Source organism: Amblyomma americanum, chromosome 6 (genome assembly GCF_052857255.1).
Source record: "Amblyomma americanum isolate KBUSLIRL-KWMA chromosome 6, ASM5285725v1, whole genome shotgun sequence".
NCBI lineage: Eukaryota > Metazoa > Arthropoda > Arachnida > Ixodida > Ixodidae > Amblyomma > Amblyomma americanum.
In genome coordinates, this window is record NC_135502.1 from 41,952,138 (window position 1) to 41,967,580 (window position 15,443).

The 15,443-nt window shown below is 46.2% G+C and overlaps 1 long non-coding RNA gene and 1 other non-coding gene across 2 annotated transcripts; one reads left to right on the forward strand and one right to left on the reverse strand.

Moving 5' to 3' along the window:
• Positions 1–5,382: 5,382 nt before the first annotated feature.
• LOC144094673 (uncharacterized) lies at positions 5,383–9,571 on the forward strand. The gene is made up of 3 exons (XR_013306540.1): positions 5,383–5,520; positions 7,049–7,165; positions 9,376–9,571. It is a non-coding gene; the product is annotated as an uncharacterized LOC144094673 (long non-coding RNA).
• A 4,958-nt stretch (positions 9,572–14,529) lies between these two features.
• TRNAV-CAC (transfer RNA valine (anticodon CAC)) lies at positions 14,530–14,602 on the reverse strand. The gene has a single exon. It is a non-coding gene; the product is annotated as a tRNA-Val (tRNA).
• Positions 14,603–15,443: the final 841 nt, after the last annotated feature.

The following is a 15,443-nucleotide window of genomic DNA, read 5'->3' on the forward strand; positions in this document are numbered from 1 at the left end:
TCTTCTTTGCTGAAGACGTCACTGGGGGTTTTCTGGGCCACTTTTCCCGGATGCCGACGCCGACACCGGGTTTGGTTGTTAATGGGCCATATAAGGCTTTCGCATTAATAATATGTCCGGCACCGCTGGGCATATTATACTGCAGCGCAGTGTCAATACTCACACCGCTTGTTCGTTTCAAGATATGCTTCAGAAGCTGTGAACATAAATGTGAACATATCCCATGCTTTGGCCACTGTGATTAAAGATTTCGGAATGCATTTTCGCACACCGCGAAAAGAACACGGCATAGGAAGCAACATAGAGCTGGACGTTGGTGCGTTAATCGTTTTTTACTTTGTGTTCCTTTTCCTGCCACGGCGGCCGCATTTCCCCGCAGGCTGTGAGGAAAAACATGGTTTAGTGCTTTTATTGAAATAAAATTAAGAAATCGGAAGGAAAAGATGGATATCGGCTACGGAAGCAGCTATCAAATATCTTAAACACCTAACCTGCGGAAAGCGGAGATAAAAGGTGCAGGGAAGAGGATAGAGCGGCGCAATACAGATAAGAGCCGTAGCGAGAATGGATATTTAGAGAGCGTAATTACAACAAGGCCACATTCACATGCATGGACAAAAAAATGGTTGTGGCTCAACTCAGCTGAGCCACGTTACACGGAGCGAAAGCTGGATTAAGCATGGTTAGACATGGTTAGACGCCGCTGCCCTTTTCCGCTTGAGATAATATCTTTTTGCCTGTGCCTCTACCTCTCCAGACGTACTTCCCGTTCTTCATCGGTTCCGTCAACTCGACGAGCCCGCTTTCGCGACTTATCGCTAGCCGACGCGGCTTCGTGACGCTCTCTGTCGTGGGGATCGCTAGAAGCAGCCCGGCGCCTCCAGTGCTCAGTCGAAGAACTTGTCCCAGTGACCGGTAATGGCTCCATGTCTCTGCGGTGTGTAGGCGGCCAGCGCTGGCCTTTATTCAGCAAGAGCGAATCATATGGTTAGTCACGTGACACAGGTGGCGAGAGCGAGCAGTCGAAGCGGCTGTCGGCGCAGCGGCGGAACGAGCGGTAACAGCTGCGACAAGTAACGTGGTATGACGTCACAGCCACACCTGCGCCGAGCCTCCAGTTAGAGGTCAAATCCAAGCATCTTTTGACCTTCAGCTTTGCATGCGAGAAGCAGAGCTTTGCTCCAAACCGATGTGCTATTGAGACAAATAATCGGTTGTATTTACGGCTCTTTCATTAGCCGGTGAGGAAATGACACCTCATACTTCAAACCAATATATAATTATAATTGGTTTTTGGGGAAAGGAAATGGCACAGTATCTGTCTCATATATCGTTGGACACCTGAATCACGCCGTAAGGGAAGGGATAAAGGAGGGACTGAAAGAAGAAAGGAAGGAAGAGGTGCCGTAGTGGAGGGCTCCGGAATAATTTCGACCACGTGGGGATCTTTAACGTGCACTGACATCACACAGCACACGGGCGCCTTAGCGTTTTGCCTCCATAGAAACGCAACCGTCGCCGTCGGGTTCGATCCCGGGAACTCCGGATCAGTAGCCGAGCGCCCTAACCACTGAGCCACTGCGGCGGGTGCTTCAAACCAAAGAAGCCGAAATAGCTGGAATTAGCATTGTGTTCTGGTTAGTGGCTTTTGAGGAAAGGAAACTGAGCGATTACTGTCTAAACTTTGACCACTCTGAGAGGGAAGAGGCGACGGTGGGAGGGAAAGAAGGTGCCGTAGTGGAGGGCTCCGGAAGAAATGAGAATTTTTACCCAAATTTTATAAACGTGCGAAAGAAGAATTGCATGAATAATAACGACGATGATGATGGAAGTTGATGAAGACGCTGATGTGCAACGCACAGCGCGAAAGTGGGTTGCAGTTTGACACAAGGCGTTTTCGGCTGCGGTGATAACCTAGTGGTCTCGCGCAGTGGCTAGCGAAGCTGATCTGTTAGGGCCGCTGCGGGTTCAAATCCCAGTCGCAGATATTTATTTAATTTATTTTGATTTGATTCTTTCACTTGGCACACACCCATAAGCATCGCAAGATCTCCCTCACGGCGCAGTAACTGTCTCACATATTTCGGTGGACACCCGAACCACGCCGTAAGGTAAGGGATAAAGGAATGAGTGAAAGAAGAAAGGAAGAAGGAGGTGGCATAGTGGAGGGCTCCGGGATAATTTCGACCACCTGGGGATCTTTAACGTGCACTGACATTGCCGGTTAAACTCGCAGCCGTGACGCAACTTTCAAAGTGAGACAGTTGCCTCGTCTTTCCATTCCCGATAAATAACTACACTTGCCACCAATGTGATATATGAGAATTAAATAATTCCGATTATTAATGCAAAGGCATTACTACGCTATGTCCCGTGTTTCATGTCCGCAAAACTTGTCCGCACGATTACGTCGTGCTGCGAAGATAAATGCGCAAAAGTTTTATTGTGTTAGACCATGCGTGAGGACATCTTGTTGTGGTAAAAATTTGTTTCAGTTGTTGTTAGTTAATTAAACATGAAAATCACGCTTAGACGTCACAATAGCCACGGTCGTCGACATAACATCTAGATGCCACAACATCCACGGACGTCGACATAACACCTTGACGTCACCGGATAACATCTGTCTGTCTGTTGGGCCAGGAAGAAAAGGAAAGTGCACAAGCCTGCCCACTGGCTCAAGCCGAGCCACAATCGCTACCACGTGCAGATAGTAGGAGAGTTCAAAGATGGGATAGAAATACAGGAGAGAAAAGACGCGCGGTATAATGACCCAGGCCGATCCCGGAGGCAGTGCAATACCGGGCCAACCGGTGGCGGAAGTGAAGCAACCTTCAAGCACTCCGCCACATTTCCAAAAATAAGTCCAATTGGGACCCGTATCAGATATTCTACGGGGTAACATCATAGAACGCGTACTGGTGTGGTGGAAAAAACCCGCGTTCTAGAAAATTCCACAACGTCACATTCGCTCACGTGACTACATGTCTATACACCGAAGCAACGCAATGCTTTCGCATTCCTCCAATGGGGGTCGTCGCAGTGATCTTTTTCCAAGAAGAATGTGAGGAATCTGTCAGCATGCCTACAAAACAAAGACCAAACGTGGAAGCGCATAAGAAATAGAATTTACTCAGTCGCGTGAATTTTTGTCTTTATATTTGCTGTGCTCGACGAGAATAAAGTTTCGAATAGTTTCGAAGATATGGTTTGTGAACGAGGGCAAGCTTCCATGCATGGGCCTTGAGCCGAGACAAACACACACATTTTCCCAGGACGCGCTTGACTCGGCGCGCGTAATCACCGTAATCCCCGAACCAGGAGTGGACGTGTCGCCCGACCGGCTTCGACGACACCACGAAACCCGCGCCAAAGAACGGAGTCAGCCTTGAAACCGGCGCTGCTCGCCGCCAGCCGGCGGTGCGTGGTTTCGCGATTGCATAAACTCGCCGCAAATGCACGCGCCAACGCGGCGTGCTTATGCAGTGCGTCCAGAATCACCGCGGCGAGGGACGCGGAATGCGCGTGAAATGCGGTTCGCGTGTGCATGCGCGTTTATACGGACGCACGAGCACGCATCGAGTAGCCGGCGTCGAAGGATATAATACACACTCGCGCACTCGGCCGGTGCAAGCTTCGCGAAAAGGCAGGGTTTACATTATACCCTGGCTTCATTCTTCACGCACGACGTTTACAGACATGCGTTGACTTTATGGCGCATTCCTGTAGGGACATGCACGCTTCCCAGCGCCCTTCTACGATAGTCACTGTACGATTTTGTCTGACACTATTCACGCTGTATACGAACAAAGATGAAGGGAGAAGAACAGACGGGAAGAAGGCGATCTTACGCAACTCTCAGCCGCCGGAGTGGCAAGATGGTGATGTTTTCGTTTGTTGAAAGTTTCACCTTGGTGTTTCGTTTATCCAGTTTCAAGGTCTCTCCGCGAGGACAAATCGTAATGGTCGTGGCTAAGCATCAAGCAACGGCGAAGGTATATGTACGCATATAATGGGAGAGGGGGTGAGGGGGGAAGGGCACAGCCAATTTTAATGGCCGCCATCTTGGATTCGAGAAACTCTGCCACCATTTCGTCCCCTGACGTCATACTGCGGGAGGGGGGGGGGGCAAGGGGGGAAGGAATAGGAGAGCACAACCAATTTTATTGGCTGTCATCTTGAATTCGAGAAACCGAAACTATGCCACAATTTCGTCCCCTGACATCATACTCACATAGTTCCACCTCTATGCACCATATTGGACCGTGATGTCAGCATTGGCACGCGTCAAGTGGTTTTTTTCTGCAATGCTATTGTAGATGGCGCTACAAGTCTTAATGCGAGATGTGCTGTTTTCTAGTTGCTGCCACAGATGGCGCTGTGATTTCACTGCGCTAGCAGACCCTACGAAATCTCGAAACGTGCTGAGTAAGAGCTCACGCTCTTAAAAGGGTTTAAATCAAGAACAGCCATGCAGAGCTCCGTCGTACTGGCCTTATATTGTATGCGTATCTTCCTAGTAAACTATTCCGGAGCCCTTCACTACGGCACCTCCTTTCTTCTCTCATTTCCTCCTTTATCTCTTCCCTTACGGCGCGGTTCAGGTGTCCAACAATATATGAGACAGATACTAAATAATGTTCACAATGTTCAGACTGTCAAACCAACAAGCCCAGCAACACATCCTGATCAAGATACTGCGCCTTTTCTTTTCCCCCCCAAAAAACAATTATGTTCAATTTTCATTTCAAGGGACGAGGGAAAGCCGCGGACGCCAAAAATAGTCCGTTTTCCTGGTTGAAAACTCAGCTGTCATGAAAAATGAGGCTTGAAATTCTACAAGCAGTTCTCTATACATCATGCTCGACAAATTTCTCAGCCTTGTGAAAAGGTGCGCTAAAGAATTTTGCAGCTTAGTTATAAAAGCATCTGTAGCGAGCGAAGAGCTGTTTCGCTGACGTGCTTTGAGGCTCGCACCAACCTAGGGTGAAATAAAGCAGCACAGCCGCTTCGTCTTGCAAAAGATGAATCCAGACACTGGCCCGCCATCTGGAGCACTAAAGGCTACAGCTTTGTGAGCCGTCACTTGAGATTCTATCAGGTTTTGTTAAGTTTCGTACAAAGGGTTCATGTCCTCCAAGCATAGAGCAGATTGCCAAGCCCTTAGCAATTATACCTTTCATGGCTTCTGAAATCGATGAATAGGATAAGTTTTCAGAATCCAGGCGCTCAAGCAACAATGTGTCTTCCACATACACTTTAAGGCTTGCGTTCCCGGTATTGTAAACAGTTTAGCTGGTAGGGAAGTCATCCAACCCAACAAAACCCATTTGCCCTCTCGTAAATAGCTGATGAATTTTTTGTGCATGTTTTCATTATCAAACGAACATCGCTCATGCGCTGCCGCCGCCCACGACAGAGATCTCTTTCTACAGGCACAACGCCTATTCTCCAGACGCATGACCTGACGACGGGCCAAGCATCTCCTCGCCCCGGGCTGCCGCACGCAGTCGACAGACAGTGAGTGATTTCTGCTGTGCAGCACGGCGCAACAAAATTACTTTCATTTTCCTGTTCGCGCATCCTGTAACGACCGGCGGTTTGACCCCAGACGACACAAAAACACGAAAGAGCCTTCTTGGCAGTTTTTTTTTTTTAACCGACGCAGTTGTGCGAGCGAACGGGGTTAATCACTCCGAGACGATTTGAAAGTCTTTATTCAAACGGTGAACACAATTGTCCGACACGCTGGCGGCAACCGAAGGAAAAGTTGAGGACAAGAGCTGACGTGGAACCTATCCACGAGGTCCGTCCGACGCGTTGTAATGAGCTTTTGACAGCACGCGCGCGATACAAAGAAAGTAAAGGAATAAAAGCGCATGGGGCCGTGTTGAACGCGCGTGCCTGCTGTCGGGTCTGAATCTTTGTCATGTGTGTAAAGAAGAAAGAAAGAAAGCCCGCGGCCATCCGAGTGAATGACGTAAGTGTCTCGTGGCACACGTCGTTCAAACAGGCCGCAGCGCCCGGCTGAAGTAGCGGGCGAAGTTCGCAGCTGGGCTCGAAAAATTTAAAATGGATGGTGACTGCGCGGAGGCGGCAAACGGAGAATTAGTTCGGGTGTACGCGTGTACGGGTGTACGGGTGTACGCGGACATCAAGAGCGAAGGTCCCTGCCGCGGTCATGTCGGAAGCGGTCGGACGTGGCCTCCTTTTGGTTCTTCCGCAGTGAGGTTTCTTATACTCGTTGCTTGATTCGCCACTTTACGCGTGCTACGTCAGCGGCATAAACCCTAGCAGTGAGTGGGAGTCAGATTATAGTGTCAGACAAGAGATGACCAGACTCGCAGAACTTGCTTGAAACGAATTGCTGGGCTAAGTGGTACTTCATGCTTACGTTCACAAAGAACTACAATAAACATAGACAACAGGAAGTTACCACAAAGTGCAGTCGGCGACTGTAGTCGACTCTGCTTTTTAGCACGGGTTGTTTACAACGATGGCGTCACTTAGTGTTCCTCTGTGTGTGGATGTGATGGTTCTGCGGTGATTTATGTAGGCAGATATTAAAGGACCGTGTTCACTACGCTTACCAGACGTTGTGCTTTTTCACCACCTAAAAGGTTTCTGTGGATTCTGCGGCTTGCTATTGAAACACGTTGGATGAGTTGAATAATGGAGGGTCCTTATCTTGTTGTTTGATTACTTTCACCTAATTTATTGAACACTGAATAAAATGTTGAGTGTAAGACCCCAGCTCGCTGTCATCATCGCTGCCTGACTCAGTTTCCTTCAAAATAAGCGATTATATGGCGTTTACCTTATTGGACAGTGTATCGACAAGCTGCCTTTGTCAGCGCGGTGTATGATTGTGAAGCGTGCATAAATATAACTGAAATGCACGTTCTGGGAAGTTTATACCAGCTGTCAAAAATCTGACAGCTGCTTCTCGTAGAAAGACACGAGCCCTGATGGAAAGCTGGTTTGACCGGTCATTACTTCCTTGAAAAGAAAAGGTGGACTTCGACTGTAGAAACTTGTTTTCTTGCAGATGTGTGCCAAAGTAATCTACGGAATCATCTTGGTGATATTCATCGCCGCCACAATATCCAGGGGCTGCTTGCAGAACAGGAGGTTTTACAACTTTTGTCACAAGAGAGAGATGCCGGTACGAATGCAATACCTGTGTCTTCTTTCGTGATGTACGACAAGGCGACGGGCAACTTCTTGCAATGAGTGGTGCTCTGTGCACATTTTTTTTTAGTTATGGACCGCTGCACTAACGCCCAAAAAGTTAGATGAAGGTTGTAGATGCGACACAAGACACTGCAACAAATTGCATTGCTCTTATTGACTATTGTCGTCTGTAACAGATGACAGTAGGGCAAAGCTGCCCTTCAAACCTGTCATGCCCATCTTCTTGTTGAACACTTTTAATTTTGATAAATGTCTCTTTCTTAAGCTTGCTGTGATACAATCGCTAAATGAGCTCGCAGACGTTGTTCTGGCGCTTGTCATCAAATTACGCCATATTATGCCAAAATGAATAAACAAGCCTGATTTTGCTTGATACTCAGCGGCATATTTCATTTCATGCGATAAACTACCCATAATACGTATGAAGCCGTGACAGCTGCGATGTCTGAGCATCGGAGTTTATGTGGAGGCTCCTGAAATTATTTCGCCAATGATTACCAAACGTCCCTGAACGCAGCACTGGGGTCCTTGAATGCTCTGTAAGACGGCACTTTATTTAGACATATGGAAATTTTTGTTGTCACTCATAGTTCCCACTTCCCCGACTCAAGGGAGGGCAGAAAACCTTACAGTTCTTTTCCTTCTACAGCGCAGCTGTTAAACGCCTGTTCTTTGGGTTCAGCGTCGGTGCTGTCGCAGTAGTAAACGGAGGGCGGTTACCGTGGAAGGAGCTTAGTAGCCTCCTGGAGGACGGTATCCGTAGAGAGTGGTAACCTCCTTGAAAGAGGCTACTGAGGAGGGAGAAGGAGGAGGCCTACTGTGAAGAGAGCAGAGGAATGTGGCACGCTCGTCTGCGGCGGCTGCTTATGCTGTGTCACACCTACTTTACAGTGCCGTCTGTTCTATAAAGAGTGTCTTTTGTTTCTGGGCTTTGTTGTCATAGGAAATCGAGGGGTTGTGGGCATGTTTTTTGAGCTCAAATCCGAATTCGGGCTATTGAGCAAGAAGTTGAATAACTCGGGTTTTTTATGCTATTTACTTAGTTATATATAAAATACAAAGCTATAAATATCATTGTACACAATGAAACAGCTCACCCGGCCAGATGTGATCTTTTACTTTATAACAATTACTTCGTCGTGCACATCACCGCCTCCATGAACGACACTTCTGCATCTGAGCTGCACCTATACCCTTTTCTTACGCTGAGATAACGTTCAACTTTACAGCGATCATTTTAAACCCTGAACCGCGCTGGAGCATAACGTCGTCAGAATGGATAGCCCTCGGTACAATGATGCCGATGAAACACCACATCAATACCTGCGTTCACGCCTCTCGCTTCCAATGCATGCATGTAGAAATTTCCCACAGACTAGAACAAGCGTTGAAAGATGTTTAAAGCCATCAACTGATAGTGGAAAATGTCACGCTGGAATAACTACAAGGCATACGCTATTGTTTACTTGCAGTGCCTTGAGCCTTGTCCATCGGTAAACTATTTATTTCTGGTCTTTCGTTTTCGAGTAGAAATCGGTTATAACTCAGCTTTTATTAAATCTCTGGTGCCAGTCAAAATGGGCTGAAATCGAGTTTTACTCGAATACGAAAGGTCCTGTTTATAAGCGGGGAGAGGATAATGATAACTGATAAAATAGTTTGTTAAATATTTAAATGGAGTAAATTAACAAAGATGTACATAGAGAAAGTTTTAGATGGCTTACTTTCCCAACGAAGAGGCAGAAACGCTGATTCTCGGTTTCCTTTGATGAGAATTCCAAAGTCATAAAATTATACACTCACCGTTTGCATTGAGCGGCCATTAGCGATTAGAGCACGCGTTCCTTCTGCGCTTCCAGCCGAAGTTGCTAGTTATTGTGCTCTTAAAACTTCATCTAATGGCATTCTTTGCAGCAGCGGTGGCGCTCGAAACTCATCGCAAAATGCCTGCTGTACACTTAGACGCCAGCCCACAGATCACCACTGTTATACGTGTCGAAGCATGATTTGTTGTATACCGCTTACACATACATGCCAGGTTGCATATACTCGAGTGTTTGTGAAATAATTTTCTGTCTGTATTCCAGCGCCTTATGAGGCATCTTTAAACCCGATAGGTACTGTCGAAAAGCGGAATGTTGCGGTCGAACCCTTCCTCACAGCCTGCGCGCTTCTTTTCAGTGCATGAACCACACGGACTGCTGCGATGGCCGGTGCAGACCTTCTCCCATTCCACCGTACAAGCTGAAGTGTTTCTGATAGGCCAGCAGGAAGCTCCGGCCCCATCACCTAGAGAGTCAGCGCCGGTTTTCCTTGGAACATCGGGAATAAAGATTTTGATCAAGGAAATTGAAGAACGAATAAAGAAGGGAAAACAAGTTTCGAACTTACATACCTGAACGAAAAGAAATTGACAGTATGATGCGGCAAATCTGCGAACGCAGTGTGCTTATGCGATTATGATTTTGGTGATTTATGCTTTGCGTATTTTGCTTTTGTGAGTTTGCCGCATTTCTTTGCCTGAATTCCAGCCAGATCATTTCATCCTATCTTGGTTTATACCTTGGCGTTGTAGGCGGAGGTCTGGGCACTCAGTACCAGACCCCCATGGGTCGCGTTTTGGTTATGTCGCGGAACTTTGAACAAGAAAAACTAAAGAACTACTAAGTGCACCCCCCCCCAACCCCCCCCCCCCCCACAAAAAAAAATTTCACACTTAATTAAATATGCACGATTAAAAAGAAGCCAAATACTTTGCGTTCTGACACCTATACCAGAAGACATTGAGCCTCTAATATGTGTTTTTTTTTGTCTTTTTTGGTGTTTTCAAGAGCTCCAGTTCTGAATAACTATCAACCTGGGCCAAAAACAGCTCTCCAGTTATCGAGGATAAAAAGTCTTTTAAACGCTTCAGGAACAGCCGTTTTTGGTGCAGTAGTTTTTCCAAAACCCTGTGTGCAAGCAGGCAAGTCGAAGAATAGTATTGTTTTATGCCCACGGTTTCTTGCTCACTCCATTCATGCCAACAACAATTATTATTAACAAGGCATATTATTGAAAATTAAATGCTTTTCTATTTAATACGAGCTAAAAGTTGTTTTTCTATCATAAGCGACAGGGCCGTAGCGGTGGCGCAAACGTCGTGAAAAATGTAGTGTTGGACCCACAGGTCTGCGTGGTACTACTGTATTTCCTAGACAAGGTATACGCGTAGCAGGGGGCGGCAGAAAGTTAGGTGGGCGGATGAGATTAAGAAGTTTGCAGGCAAAGGGTGGATGCAGCTGGCAAAGGATAGGGTTAATTGTAGAGACATGGGAGCGGCCTTTGCTCTGCAGACGGCGTAGTCAGGCTGATGATGATGGTGATGAGGATGGTTGTATTTAGACACAAATCAAGAGCTGCAGATATCATCACTCCGCTGCAAAAGCTATAGAAGTGACATGCTGGATGTTTCACCTAAGATGTTTGCAATATAGACTTTTTTTTTTTTGGTTTGAAAAGAGCTTTTTTCGCCATAGCATTGTCACCGGTGAAGCGCATCAGAATACAGTTAAGACGCGTTCACTAGTAGCTTGGTTAACTAATATTTAATAATTAACCTCTTAACGATTACTGTTGGTCTAATTATTTATTGGAAGGCGTGTAGCCCACCGTAAGTAATATCCATGTCAGTTTTTAGAATTTCGAAAACGCAGTTACCATCGACGTTGTGGCTCAACATATTTTGGTAGCATTACCCCGAAATACACATGCGCTTTCGTGAAGATTGCAGGCAAAGCAACCCTTCAAGTGCATGTAACTAGCAGAAATAGACAAAATTTTCCGGGCAACAGCACCGAGGGTAATTTCGTTTGCGAAATTCTATAAACTCATATGATTATTACTTACGGTGTGCTACACGCCTCAATAAATAAGAAGACTAGCAGTTACAGTTAGAAAGCTCAATATCCAGTATTGGTTAACCAGCCTACTGGTCAGCCCGTCTTTGTTGTATTCTGTTGTGCTACACCGCTGAGAATGCTGTGCCGAAGGAAGCGCTTTCCTAACTCAAAAAACCCATTTTTAAATGTTGCGGAGCAGCTCGGGTAGTAGTAGAAAACATTTATTTCAAAAAGGTAGGATATATAGAGAGACGAAAATACAGATTTTTGGGTGGAATCCTTACACCCGGTATGCGCTCGTTCGCTGTTGGTCTGCTATTCGTCAGTCTCTCTCCCTCTCTCTAATTATCTCTCTGACGCTCTCAGACACACACGCACACACACACACACGCGCACACGCACACGCACACGCACGCACGCACGCACACACGCACGCGCACACGCGCACGCACACACGCACACACGCACACACACGCGCGCGCTGTTGAAATTTAGCTGAAAAGGCCAAGAAACAAAGAACATGTGTACCATCCAGATAGAGGTTATTGCAAACGATGCATATGGGCGCATGCTTTGCAGGGTGGGTAAAGGCTTATTAGCGACCGAAGATACATTCAGCTTAGACCTAAATAGCTATCCGACGCTGTCTGTCCACAAACGGCTGGTGCATTCCACGCGACGGGACGCCGAAAGCATTTGCGCGATCACTCCGGGACTTTGCGGAAACAATTTCCTTGATGTTCCTGACAAACCTTGACAGCGTCCTGTTGGCAAGCCCAGTAAGGGCCTTCGAACTACTCTCTCCTCTGCCTGTGTCCCCGATTTCGGTAGTCGTTCTTTCTTCAAGCATCCAGGAGGAAGCGGGGTTAGCTAAGTGCATGAAAAGGTCAAGAGTCCATAACACCGCACGGGAGATTAGAAACTGCACAAACGTCATAGATTATGCTCGTGTGCTCAGTGAGCACGAACGGTGTTTTTTGGCCTTTCCTGCGACCTTCATTGATTTATTGTTTCGGATAAATCTTACTTGCTTATCTGAAGCAACTTTACTGACCGGTTGCGCTATTAATAGCATGAACGACACTAAATCAAATTTTTATTTCCAAAATTTTATTTATTCATTCCTTCTAGTTGTTTCGAAATCTTTTTGTTTGCTTTCCTATGTTCCGGCCTTCCCATTAATTGCTCAGTAATTGAATTCGGCACCTGGCGGCAGTGGGTCTCTCCCCGAACAATCCAGATTCATATATCCATTGGACACATGGACCACGTCATCGTTCCCTCCTTGATTTTATTAGATCAGCCAACCTTTCTTCATTTATTTAAGCATCGTAATCATCCCTCACTTTATGCATTTTATGCCCTGAGGCAATAAACATCGCATAAAAAGATTGCTTAACAACGAATCAGAAAGATGGTTATATTCTGAGCAAAACAAAAAAGTTTGCTCACCGCAACTGCATCTCAAGTGGCCTTCGAAACCATGCATTGTTTTTTTTTTTACAAAAATATGATAATATGCATGCGCACAGCACGCAACAGCATAATGAACAAACGCAGCACCCAAAAAACACAGTACTGGTTCATCACCTGAAAGTACGCTTGATGTGCCTTCACACTGCTAAGAGTAACACGCATATTAGGAGTGGAAAAGCCGCTGGTCAACACTAACAACAAATAAAGCAACATACTTTCCAACCGTGCACAGCCTACACTCGGCACTCGTATTTATTTTTACATATACTGCACTCTGGGTGAGGCTACTGCAGGAGTGGGGATGGGCGAAAGAAAACAGTGATTAGCAACAGAATACGAACACAAAAATCAGAATGTTAACAACAGACAGTGGCTTCCAGAAAATTATTCATGTGTAATGAATGGAAAATTTCAGACAGTGAATTACAGCGTTCAGTGTTCAAAGGAAAGCTGCACTTATACATGTCAGTCCAAAGATAAAAAAGAGCATAATTAAGTCTATGCGAACTTTAAGTGATGGCACGCTTGCTACAGTATACTGTCAAGTGATGTAAAACTTTGAGAATTAACCAGTGTGTGCAGCAAAAGCAGGTATTCTCTGAGGCGGCGAGATGATAGCGTAGTTTTCTATTTCTGGAAGATGAAGCGTACTCATTTCTTATAATTCGATTATAATTGTTTTTTTGGGGAAAGGAAATGGCGCAGTATCTGTCTCATATATCGTTTGACACCTGAACCGCGGCGTAAGGGAAGGGATAAAGGAGGGAGTGAAAGAAGAAAGGAAGAAAGAGGTGCCGTAGTGGAGGGCTCCGGAATAATTTCGACCACCTGGTGATCTTTAACGTGCACTGGCATCGCACAGCACACGGGCGCCTTAGCGTTTTGCCTCCATAAAAACCCAGCCGCCGCGGTCGGGTTCGAACCCGTGAACTCCGGATCAGTAACCGAGCGCCCTAACCACTGAACCACCGCGGCGGGTCAAAGTACGTACTCATTTCTTCTGAACTGTTTCTTGCTTCATAATATCGAAATTCTTATGACGATTTCAGATGATGTAGCAGTAATCAAGAATAAGGCGGACAAGCGTTTTGCATGCAAGCAATAAGCGCCCACCGCTTGTACGGTCTTGACTAATCACAAGCTGGGTGTCCGGCATGGTCTGTTGTTAAAAAATAAATAAATAAATGATTGTAGGAGGAGGATGGAAAGTAGCAGAAGTTGTGCGCGTAAGTTCAGCTTTGATAACTGCCAGTGATTTACGTAGGTGAGCACTGCCTACTTAGCCCATCTTCACAAGCTGTTCAGTTTAACTGAAATGTATGCTGCCTGCCACTCCTATTTTAGATTCCGCTGGTTTCTCTGAATTTCGGAATTTCTGGTGTTGTAAATGGGATTATTATTTCTGCAGGGGCCTTCCTATGGTGTCCATATGTTTATTCAACATAAGCAAACTTCCGGCTTCAAGTTCTGGTGAAGAAAACGGCGAGGTACTGTATCCTTCCGAACGCACGAGCACTGACATTAACCACCAGTAGAACACAGTATAAAATCAGGAATGCTTGATTGTTTAGAATAGCACTTCCAGTATGGCATATAGCGTGTTGGCTCAAGCATACAAAGAAAATTATAATTAAGTTGGGAAGCATTCAGCGCAAAGCAGTCAGATTTGTTTACAACAAATACGATCGCTACACTTCACCTTCAAAATTTCTGGAAATGGCTGGTTTACCAACAATTTGGAAGCTGGCCTACAACAATCCACTAAAAATTGACAGTAGCAAGTATGTGCCCTCATCAGAAACAAGAGCTGCCAGGCACAAACACAAGAAATACCTGGAGGAATATAGGTTCCACATAGACACATTTTGTTATTGTTTCCCATATGCAATACGGGGATGGAACACTTTGCAGCAAGAACTTGTGGATTCCCCATATATCACCACGTGAATAAAAAAAAAATAAAAAGGAAAAAAAATACTGTTTCCGCCCGGGATCGAACCGGGGACCTTGCGCGTGTGAGGCGCACGTGATAACCGCTACACCACGGAAACCAGTTGCACATTGTGCTGCATTGAACGGTGAGTATCAGAACACGCACTTTTCGTTGAATAATGTCGCTTTATAGTAAGGGAACCTTAGGAGTGCGATTTCTTCCTCAATTTTGCTGGTTGACCGTGCTATGTTTAAACGCTTGAGGCTCTTGAGGCGCTGTTGACAGATGCTCGCCTTAACCTACGTCTCCTTTCGCTCACTATCCTTTACTGCTTATGGTTTGTCAGCATGTAATGATATGCGTCATTGGAAATAAAATGCCTGCACTGGACGATTTTCTTTTGACGTTACAAATGAAAACGGGTCAACGGTAGTTTGTATTCTAAACGAAGGTAGAAGGCTTACGCATAGCATGCCGGGTATATTGCGTCGTCCGATTCTTACCGGCTTGCCTGTGCTAGGAATCCAGCAGAGACATAAACAGAGTGAAACTGTCCTCCAACCTCCCCCCCCCCCCCCCTCCTTAAAAAGAAAGGGGGGAAACTGCACTGCCATGTTAGGCCCCTGAAGGCCTGAAGTGTCATGCGCTTGCAGTGGTTGCATCATCTTCTTAAATTTGCGCGCCCTCTTGTGTTTTTCGTACCCACTGGAAGAAGACGCCTTTGCGCGCCCTCTTGTGTTTTTTGTACGCACTGGAAGAGGGCGCCACGTTTCCTCGAGGAGGACAAAAGCACGGTGACAAAACCGAGGACCAGTGGACGTCAGACGAGAACGGAAAACAATCGTTCATTCATTAATCGGTTTTTGTTGGCGAGGGTGGCGGGAGCCCTGAGGGGCAAAGTTGAACGGTTAGTTGATTATTAGTGCTCTGGACTCGGTTCGGTATAAGTGGCTGCAGAT